The sequence below is a fragment of the Monopterus albus genome, unplaced genomic scaffold, assembly GCF_001952655.1.
Source record: "Monopterus albus unplaced genomic scaffold, M_albus_1.0 scaffold2.1, whole genome shotgun sequence".
NCBI classification, from domain to species: domain Eukaryota; kingdom Metazoa; phylum Chordata; class Actinopteri; order Synbranchiformes; family Synbranchidae; genus Monopterus; species Monopterus albus.
Genome location: NW_018127882.1, coordinates 7090164 through 7100933, shown reverse-complemented (window position 1 = coordinate 7100933; position 10770 = coordinate 7090164). Strand labels below are relative to the sequence as shown.

Sequence of the window (10770 nt, the reverse complement as noted above, 5' to 3'; positions counted from 1 at the left end):
GATTTGTTTCTGTGAAGAAAAAAAAAAAAAAAAAAAAAAAAAAAAACCCACCCTTTTTCCTGGTCTACCTGAAGGGGAAAATTATCGTGCCGCTCTGCATACCTCATTTAATTTGTGGTAATATGTGTAATATAACACATAGCTGGGCTTTTGTTCCATGCTGTGAAACAACCCTGTTTGCCATAATAGTGTAATAGTGACTTTATCCATCACCAGACTTTCCAAAGCACTACAGCAAGCAAATAAGAGCAAATACTGCATTGTTTGCTCCCTTGCATGGACACTTATATGGAAAGGTTTTAGAGTTTCTTACCAGTGGAGAAATTATTACACAACTAATTACAGAATATTTTGTGTATACAATCAAGCTGAGGCAGATGAATTAGCTCAATGGTAACTTCTTTCAGACTAAGTATGTGGTGTTTACAACCCCCTGACACTTAAAACTTCTGATTAAGAGGGTTTGTCAGCTTCACTAAGCCAATTTTATCATCAGGGGTGTAATTAATGTACTAATGTTTGGAGTGCCATTGCTGCTTTTAAAGGTGTTAACAGCCAGAGTAAACCAAAGTAATCACAAGCTGCTTTCTTGTTTGACAGTTCTAGGTAAGTGACTCACATCACTGTCTCCAGTTAATCCATTTTTTTTGGCAAGTGCAGGGTTTTGACATATGATATTATATATGGATTATGATGTTCAGACAGCACGGTTTTTCCATAACAGACAGTCATTTAAAACCTGTCTCTGCGTGTTGTTTTTTCAAAGAAGTATTATTTGGTTTCCAATATTTGCATATAACAATTTATTAATAGATAGGATTTAATGCTGGAATATTTAGTGCCATTATGGGATAAATTCAGAAGACAAAAGCATGATGAACTAAATATCAAGCAATAATTTTACGGAGTGTCAATCATCCTTAGAATACAAGCCAAGACCTAAGGAATAATTCCAGACCTAAAAAATGATGCATGGAAATAAATGAGAGAAATAACAGAAATGTATATTGTGATAGCTGTAGTAATTTGGCCAGGTGAAGTTTTACAAGCATCTAAATGAGCAACATGTAGTTTATATTTTCCTGTATGTGATAGGGGACCTCAGGGTTCACTCATTTCACTTTCATTATGTAGTGTTATTACAGGTGTCTGTGAAGGGGGTTGCACAGTGTCAGCAGAGTGAATGGATGACTTGTACCGGACACCCATCGAGAGCAGTTCATTTAACATTGTTTCATCCTTTTGTATTCAGCGTGGTCATTCACACTGTGTTTTTAAATTTCTCCTTAATATTTGGGCATCTCAGCACAAACCTATTTTTTCACAGAATGTTTTGCCTCCAGCAGGTGACCAGATTGCAGTAAACTGAGACTTTGCCTTTGATGAAGCAAGTGGGTGACATCATAGGTACTGTATGTCCATGTTTCTTTCCTCTGATCCAAACTGTAGTGAGTTACTTGTTTTTGTTTTTCTGCCACACAAGTGGTGCCATATAATGCTATTAAACAATGATCTTTTCACACACATGGCCAATTAATTACGTCTGTACACACCTGGGTGTACACACACACACACACACACACACACACACACACACACACACACACACACATCCAGGACAACAGCAAGAATGATTGACAGGGTGATTCACTGTGTTATTATGACCTGTTTAGGACATACAGTTCAGTTCTTGAAGAAAAGGAGCTAATAAATGGGGGGTAAAGAGAAAAATAAATGTAACCTTCGCTGTTTCAGCATTTCATGGTAGCAGTGATGTCCTAAATGCTGTGTGCATGGAATTACAGTAAAAATAGGTTTCACACCTGATTATATCTTAGTTCAAGGCCTTGAAAGTTAGAACATTATGTTATGAACTTAACATAACTATCAGCCTTAGTTGCTTTGTGAAGCACTTTTCCTAAATGTTAGTTACGGGAGTGAAAATACATTCTCTTTAATAAGCTTTACTTTGCTATGGAAAGGTTTAGGTACAGTAGGACACTTCAAACCACCTCTTCCCCTTTTTCTCTTAAACACGACCGTTGCAAAATCTGAAGACACCACAAGCGGCTACGTGTCTTTGTTCACGTCTGTACTTCATGAGCATCTGTGAGAAACTGTATTTGACTGCATAGTCCTTTGATAAAGAATCATCTTTGCTATATAACATCTGCTTGCTTGGCACACTAACCTTATTGTTCCTTGCCACTACAACACAACTACTCCTCACTTGCCTAGTTTCAATTTCTCTATACAACAGAAGGCCCACTTTATTGCTTTGCTTAACAGAAATTACTACACCTAATTTCAGTTAATATAAAATTATATACAGCTCATTTACAGTATCTTTCACTGGAACTAATAACAAGATAAGCAGTGCTGTAGCAAATGGTGTTCTGTGGTATAATGCAGTTAACAAGCTCAGGGGTTTCATAGCATCTGGCACCAGGCTGTGATTCAGCAGAAGTCAGACAGCTTCAGGCCATAATGTAAAGATTTACCTTGTGTTCTAACAGGGAGGATGCCCGGGCTAAATTTACTGTGAAAATACTGAAACAGAGCCAAGTCCCGGAGGAGTGTGTTGAGAGAGTACCAAGGTATGGCAGACCCTTGTTGGGCCACATGTATCCCCTAGCTCCACATCCCTCTAAACAAAAATAACAGCATGTTCTTGCCCATAGCCCATAGGATTTCCATCTGTGTTTTAGTGCAAACAAGTACACATGAGCACACACATGCACATACACAAAATACACACACAAGATTGTGCGCTCTAAAAAAAGGGGATTAAACTAAGGGTTTGGATGTGGTTAAGTGGATGCTCTACAAAAGGTCAAAACGTGAACTCAACTGGCCATGCAGTGTTAAATAGCAGTGAACCTTTTTATTAGCTATGTCAGAGCTGTCTGACTTGTTACGGATCACCTAGTTTAATACAAAGAGAGAGAGAGCTGGTGGGCTTCTCATTAGTTTCTGTGCTCTGGTGTACTTACTCTAGGTACACACCACTAAAATCAATTTCAGTTTCTAATCTAAAATATCTGTGACTGCATATTTCTAAAATAAAATAAAGCAGGGTAAAATTTCAGTCTACGTATAAAACATGTCGCATTGCCTCATAAAAGTACGAATAGTGATATGCAAAGATTTCCTGAAACGCTGCCACTTTGCATGGCACCTGTGATACACAAACTGTTTGCTGGATCATGTCCCAGAACAAAAGGTTACACAGTTCGGTGCCATCTGTCTATATTCATCAGCCTATCTCACTTTAGAGTACTGGATACCTCAGCTGTCTGAGCTGGTGTGGTTGTATGTATCTATGTCTAAACTGAGCTGCCTTCAGCCACACAATACTGACATCAAACTAAGAGAAATGATAAATGGAATTCACCCGTATGTGCTGTGAAACTGAGACACAATGCACTGATACAACTAATACACATACTGTAGGTGTGGGGCAAAGCAATGGGCCTGAACACAATATCACCTCCAAGTTGGCAGCCTTTGTTTTTACTGCAGAGTTTGCCATCTGTGTGCAATATCTAAAAATGTGCTACGTGGGGAAATTTTTTTACATCAGTAAGCCACTGTGAAAATGGTTTTGGCACTGTATGCTCATAATAAGCAAAAGGCTATCGCCAAGATCAGCATCTGTGCTGTAAGTAAGTGCACCTGCTAGATGATGGCTAAGAGTCTTTGAACGCATCACCTGGTTGCTATATGGCAGGAAACGGTGAACAGTCAGGATTTCAAGACAACAAATGACAGAGGAAAATCAGGGACATTATGAAAACGTGTGAGAATATTTTTCAGTGGAAAACAACAGAAAGAGGGATGATAATAAACAACAGCATAAACCTTTGTTCTCTCCTTTCTTACCTTCCCCTCACCCACATATAATATCCTTATTTCCTCTTACTGTTCTTACCTTGTTTCCACTTCTCTAAAGCATCCCTCTTTCTAATGTTACCACCTTCCTCTTTCAGTCTGTTCAGTACTGTCATCTCTCCCTCCTTCCCTCTCCCCTCTTTTCTTGTCTTCTTCCAGCCATGTATCTGCCCGAGCTTGCAGCTGCATGACCCAAGTCACCAGCAACTGGGACAACACCGGAGGGAGATGGACCCTCGAGGAGCCACCCCCTGGTGTGTGCTCGCTCATATTTTTGTTTGCCTGTGTGTATATTGATGCATGAAACTGGCCACACACTTGCATACAAGCATCCCTGTGCACGTCTTGCCTTGTCAGCACGGTCTGGATTCAACTGGATGATAGGCGCCCTGCTAACTCTCACTGTCAGTGTCATCCAAACACTGAGTAGTTCCCACAGTCTCCAACAGGCTTCTCTGCTAAGCATTAAAGCTAATCCTCTATCACCTGCAAGATGGACGATGGAGCAATGATCAAGTTCCCACGGATAATTTGAGAGAAGTCACTAGCGGTCATTGCTAAAGGAAAGTGTGTTAACAGCTTAAATTAAGCGAGCCTTTAAGGAAGACAGATTTGTACGATGAAATCTACCACCACAACTGTAGTAATTATTGTTTTATGAAACCTAAGAATTGTGTGTTACATGTCTTTATTTAGTGCCAGCTCTCATTTCCTCTCTGTTCTTGGGTGCCTGACAGGTTCAAGGTGTCAAAATACCATCAAGGTCTTGTAATCATGCTGGAGAGTTGTCAACACAAAGAAAAAAACTTCTGTTTGTGCTTGTTCTAAAAGAAAACTTCAAATATATCATTTTCCTTGTAAATATCACTTTCTAAATCCCACTTGCTAAATATATACAAACATGGCCTTGCATTTACTCGTGCTACCCTGAGGAAGTTATATTAGCCTGTGCTCCACTGACCTCTACAAGTCAAATAAAACATATTCTCCTTCAAAAAGATGAAAGGAATGACTCAGATCATAGTTCACACAGCATTTTCTGACTCAAACAAAGGATCTACAAATCTATGCAGTGATGACAGAAAAGCATAGTTTACCTAGTTGTGGTGTGTGTATAAAACCTAGCCTCAAGCAAATCTATGCAGTGATGACAAAAAAGCACAGTTTACCTAGTCGTGGTGTGTGTATAAAACCTAGCCTCAAATGAATACAGATAATAGGGATGTGATGCTGTATAACATCCTCAAAAGCTGCAGCTTTTTAAAGGGTAACAATTCTATGGTAACTTACTTTGATTAAAGTCGGGGCTCTAACATTTATAGACAGTATATAGTTGTATAGTTAAGCATCTACACACCTACAGGCTATGTGTTCAAAGCAGGAATAGACAGATGAGTAGAAACCGGACATGGACCATTTCACATGTTCACCCCAGGAATCCATGGTTTCACTTGAGGCAGAACAACTGAAAACTTTGGCTGATATGTGCATACATAAATACACACATACATACATTTAACCACCTTGTACAGTTATTTTAAAACCACTCACAGACCGCTTTTACTTTCTCTCAACGGGGAACCTGATATAACTCAAAGTGGAGCTGTGAAGTGACGCAACAAGGAACTCATGTAGTTTCAGCACCTCATATAACTCTCTATTTCAAAGAGCATCACAGATTAAAAACCATTCTGCTTTGTAGGGGCAATAGGTTAGTGCAGTCTCACAGAGGTGTGGATCACATGCACACAGACAGGAGGGCTGATCATTGAAAGAACACAGTGTACACAGTGTTCCCTCAGCCTGCCTGCATGGTGACGATCCCCTATCTACAGAGGACAGGCCAAAACAGATGAGGACAGGTCCAGATGTGAGTCTCAAAAAGAAACATGTTCCAGTTTGACATTTCTCACTGCCAAATTCTAGAAAGGTAATAAAGACTCATTAGTGTTTATTACAATACAAAGTGTAAGAGCAGACATTGCAGCCTTGAAGATGTTTTGTTAAGTCTATAAACTATTAAATGGCTGAATAATGAAATAGCATTACATTTCATCACTTTGTTTAACTCATAGTGTAACAATCATGTTCTTTTTATATTTTCCTTATACTTTACTTACATCCAACAAAATTCTTACTTTCCTTATGAAGTCGTAATCATGTGTATGTATGTGTCTATATATTTATGTACATACTTATTTACTTTCTAAGATCATATAATCAATATACCTTTGTATACTGGCTTTTTTACATCCATATAGATATCAGGATAAAGTTTTTTCTTTTATAATATTCATTACAATAATTTTATCCTGCTCCTCTGACATGCTCTATTTTTAGTGAGTATCAGTGCATGTATCTATACTATATCTTCACCATGGCTGTCCACTCCTCACAGTACATTTACTGGTTTTATGGTTTATTCTCACATCTGCCTCGGATCTATGGACTTTAAGTATGGCTGAAATATCAACTGTGATTTATGACATGCAGTTATGCAGCAAACCATGGAGCTCCTTATGAGTGATATGTACTGTAACAGTATATCTGTCACTGCATGGATTGTTTATGTAATGGCTGATTCAGCTGTGGAGATGCTTACATGGCCACTGATGAATTAAGAATCAACTGCTTGCCTCCTCACTGTGGTGCTGTAGAGCACTGCAGTGCATCATGTGGCTGTAGTGTGTACTTATGTCTTGTGAAGCATTTGAAAGACAGATAGTCAAAGTGGGCTCAGCCTGTAGCCTTAAAAACAAAACTAGCTGTGGTGGAGAAAGGTTCACTTCCATTGTGTTCATGCTGTATGTTATTTATTATGTTAGGTTAGAGTCATGCGTCAGCCAGTAAAACAGCTGTTAAATAATATTCAGAGCTTGTTTTACTGCTACCAGTTCAGCACAATTTATAATGTAACACAGAACTATTTCAGGATGTGACTCAGGGGAAGGATCTACATCAAAAGCTGCTGCGTGATCCAAACAACTTGGGAACATACTGTAGTGATGTCCAGCACTGCTGAGCTGAGAGATTGTTTCGGAGTTAACAGGAACCCCGGCCTATCCTGCCTTCAAAAAGCCAAAGAGCCCATCCCTCAGATAAAGACGCAAGTCTTGTCAGCCTCACTGATTGGTCAACTTCTTCTTTGTTTGTTTGGGCCACTGTCGATATGCAGCAGGGTCTTCAGTATGCAGTACTGCAACATTCTGACTAATTGCACTGTGAAGTGACCCCTTATCTCACATAGAGTATATAGCACATTACATTATAGATGAGTTTGGAGATATCATTTACATCTGTATGCTTTGCTTTGAGCTATGAGTGTTACTGGGACAAAAACAATGAGTCTTTCTAACGGGATCCTTAAAAACATCTCTCAGCAACAGCTGAGCACGCTTCTTTGTAATGAGAACACATGTTTCAGCTAATGTGATGTATTTGCTGAAAATCACAATAATGTGTCAGTACCCTGCATTTCTCAAAACCCAAATGGTTCTGAATAACTGCAAAACTATTGTGAGTTTTCGAGAGGTTTTACTGGGAATATTGCATTTACTGCTTTTAAATATTAATGAAACTGACTGCCTCTGTCTTTAAGCTTAAAACCAGTGTCAGTTTCACCTAATTTTTATTTTCACAAATAAAACTTTTTTTTAAATTTAAAGATCTTGCTGTGGTTTAGTCTGATAGCACAATTCAGGTTGAATCTCTGCTTTGTGAAGCAAACAGGAAATGCTTCCACTTTAAATGCCTCTTGAACTTGAAGCCAGTCACAGTACAACAGACAAACTGTCTTCTGGAGATGTTCTTTTACTGGTCTCAGGGTTGCACACAAGAGTGAGTAAACACAATTTACCATATTGTATAAAGAGCCAGGTAGACAATGAAGGCTAAATTGGCCTGCCTCCAGCGTGTACTCAGTGGGTCCAAAGTTCACTTATTAAACCACAGAACACTCTTCTATCTGTTTTGCACACTCACTCCACAATGTAAGCAACACAATCACACTCCCATGCAAGTAACGATATGCATTCAAACACGGAGCCTAACAAACGGAAAGATTCATATCTATCTATGCATGCTAAAAGGACAGATGCAAATCACGGCATATAGATGCATACGAGAAATAGAATAAGTATATGCATGCAAATTTTAGAAAAAGCTCAGGCAACACACACAAAAGCATGTATGCACAAGTACTACAAACTCCTTTTTTTCTCTGTATGGACGTGTATATTTACAGTGTTTGGCAGGTGATTGCACACACTCATAAGACTGGAATAGAGAGATTCTTTACCAACTTGACACCTTTCTCTGAGAGCTCTTTTTATGGTGGATTAACCCCATTTTAGAAAGAAAAGTTCCATGGAATTTAATCACTAAGACTGTTAGAAGCTGAGATCTCAAATTCAAACTCAGTTTTGAAAATGTCATGAATCAGAACCATTATGAAAGTGCATGATGAAAGGACAAAAAGATGGCTATGTTAGGGATGTGCTAGAATGAAATTTGAGGGTGACGTAAAATCTCTAATCAGATCTGGCTTCTCGTCAAGGAGAAATGCGTAAGAGCCCTTTACTGTTTTTGAAGATGGACAGATTTGCCCACGTAAGCAGTGTTTGGGAGCCTGTAAGCTGTCACTTTATCTTCATGCCTAAAATTAGAGAGTTCAAGCATTGATGGACGAGGTTCCCACCAGCATTGTGGTGTCTCAGCTTTACATGCTTGCACACAAAGGTGAGGGATAAACACGTGGTAGCAGACTGAAGGTTTAAAATGCAATTACTTGATAATAGTGCTAGCTTATGTACTGTATAGCACAAAGCATGTAAAAGTGTTCCCTGAAAAGAAATCAAAACTATCCAGACGAGATATTACAAGCAGGAAGAAACTGGGAGAGGTCAAACACTGAGGCACTGTTCTCTAAAACAGCCTACTGATCCAGGGCTGTCTTTGGCTTTGACCCTGTAATAACAAAAGAGCAGGCTGCAGCGCATCATGAAATATGTGCCTAGCTTGGCTTTATTATTGCAGAATTACTGAACATAAGAACAGGTGTGTGCCAGTATGTTTGTCAGGCCATATGTTTTCTGCCTGAAATTAAGATATACTGTATCAATTCATCCAAATGTATTGTAACAATATGTTTAAAGATTGTGGCCAACTGAATTTAAATTGCACTATTTCTGGAATGACCACCGATCTATGTCATGTCATGTAAATACAGCACAGACTTTGTGAAATATCAGTGCTTTGGTTCAGTGTGAGAGTTCTTGTCATCTCAAAAGATTTTCATAATGTTAGGTGCAAGCTTTACTATTTTAAGCATCTGATGTTCTTTGTTATTCCAGTAAACTAAGATACAATCCATTTAAAATAAATGAATCATAAATGAAACATATATGAATTTTGAGGAACTGTGTGAGGATTCACAGAACTGAAACAAAATTGGGTATTTCACAAATTCCCACACCCACTAGATGACTGCTGACATGATACACTCCCACACACAAGTCAAAAACAACACGTCATTATCATGCTCTTCCAGCACGTGACTGATTGACTTCTTGACACCAGTTCAATGATGTTCTTTCTTGGAGCACAATGCGGTCCCTGTGGGATAGCTGCTAACTTTTACATAATGAACAGCCTAAGTAAAATTCAAAATAGTAGCAACACTGTATGTGCCCCTTGTTTTTTTAAAATAGTGTTTATTAGAGAGGTGTATATTTGACACTACTTTACAAGCAACTGGTTGATTTGGCTGTGTAACGTTTGTGTCTTGTCTGACACGTTGTGTACTTTGTTCTGGTGTCTGTGGCATCTGGCTCTTTTGTTTGTTTTCTCTGCTCCCTCTCTTTTTTTCTTCTCTCTCTACACGCCTCCTCTACCAGCTTTTGTTATTTCTGGCCTTTCACACTGTCTCTGAGCAGAAAATCCTGTCTGACTGACTGGCATGCTTCAGGACCGCCTAACCCTGCCACCACCTTAAGGTAATTATCCTGCCTCTGACTTGTCTCGCCATATTCCTTGTTGTTGTCTGGTACATTCTAACCCATTGTTGGCACAGGTGTTGCTATTGTGCCAGGCATTTTCATCTGATAGGGGCAAGAGAGTGTAAGACTGCGCTCTGCATATGTAACTGGGAACTTCACATGGATGTGAAGTGGGAAGTGGGAGGGGCCATGGTGAAACGACATGAGCCTTGCACGCGATGAACATAGATACTCGTGTTTGCTTTTCAAGTGTACCATGTGAATAAAGGTGAACACACATTGATGCTGCCTGGTCATGTCCTCCCTCCCTGTCATACAAACATAAAATAAAAACTCTAGGAACAGAACATCCACTGTCTGTTGTGGTGCTGAAAGACAGTCACACACACACATATATATACCATGCAGCAACTTGTAGGCAGCTGTTTTCTTTTTTATGAGTTCTTGGAAGAGTCTGCAGAGACCAGCCTTCTGTGTGACATGTGCTTACACCTACAATATACATATATGTGAATGAGTGTATTATTAGTTTAATAATGAGTAGTTATTATACTGTATGCATCATATACATTACCTATATTCAGGCAAATTAAACACTTCTGACACACCTTGGAAGTGAAGGAAGTTCACCAGATACGACTTTGTTTGTGCTCTGCAGCCTGAGGAGAGCCACTTGCTTTGTGTCAGAAACTGAGCATAGAGCTACCGAAGACAAAAACAGTAAAATGCAAATATCAGGAAAAGAAAGGGAGAGGAGGAGGAGGAGGAGAAAGAATGAGGGAGGAGGGCTTTCACAGCTGTTGTGAAGCAGTTTCCTCTGATAGGAAGCTTTGGCTGTACTCCAAGTTCTTTAGGTAAATTGTCAAAAAACATGGTTAAGAGA

At 39.2% G+C, this 10770-nt stretch overlaps 1 protein-coding gene and 1 long non-coding RNA gene across 4 annotated transcripts in view; one reads left to right on the top strand and one right to left on the bottom strand.

Annotated features, from left to right (window-relative positions):
• LOC109954679 (uncharacterized) overlaps window positions 1–5007 on the top strand; it is a 19867-nt gene extending 14860 nt beyond the window's left edge. For 2 of the 3 annotated variants that reach the window (XR_002274172.1, XR_002274170.1), the window contains 3 exons: window positions 1347–1407; window positions 2517–2597; window positions 4051–5007. This is a non-coding gene — a long non-coding RNA (uncharacterized LOC109954679). Of the gene's footprint in view, window positions 1–1343; window positions 1408–2516; window positions 2598–4050 lie in introns of all 3 variants that reach the window. The other variant, XR_002274171.1, reaches the window with a different exon arrangement.
• The window catches only part of tsc22d3 (TSC22 domain family, member 3), a 32503-nt gene that overhangs the window by 7939 nt on the left and 13794 nt on the right, over window positions 1–10770 (bottom strand). The window lies entirely within an intron of this gene.